Below are 473 nucleotides of genomic sequence, written 5' to 3' on the forward strand. Positions count from 1 at the left end.
CTCGCCTAAGTTTGAAAATTCCCATCGAGTGGTGAGAAAGCCTCTCACTCGGAGGCTTAGCTGCAGTCCAGTACTCGTCTACGTTTTTGAAAATCCTACCGAGTGGTACGCAAGCCTCTCACTCGGAAGCTTAGCTGCATTCCAGTAGTCGCCTAAGTTTGAAAAATCCTACCGAGTGGTGAGCAAGCCTCTCACTCGGAGGCTTAGCTGCAGTCCAGTACTCGCCTAAGTTTCAAAAATCCTACCGAGTGGTGAGCAAGCCTCTCAGTCCGAGGCTTAGCTGCAGTCCAGTACTCGCCTATGTTTGAAAAATCCTACCGAGTGTTGAGCAAGCCTAACACTCGGGGGCTTAGCTGCAGTCCAGTACTCGCCTAAGTTTGAAAAATCCTACCTAGTGGTGAGCAAGCCTCTCACTCGGAGGCTTAGCTGCAGTCGAGTACTCGCCTAAGTTTCAAAAATCCTACCGAGTGGTG

Source organism: Triticum dicoccoides, chromosome 7A (genome assembly GCF_002162155.2).
Source record: "Triticum dicoccoides isolate Atlit2015 ecotype Zavitan chromosome 7A, WEW_v2.0, whole genome shotgun sequence".
Classification (NCBI taxonomy): domain Eukaryota; kingdom Viridiplantae; phylum Streptophyta; class Magnoliopsida; order Poales; family Poaceae; genus Triticum; species Triticum dicoccoides.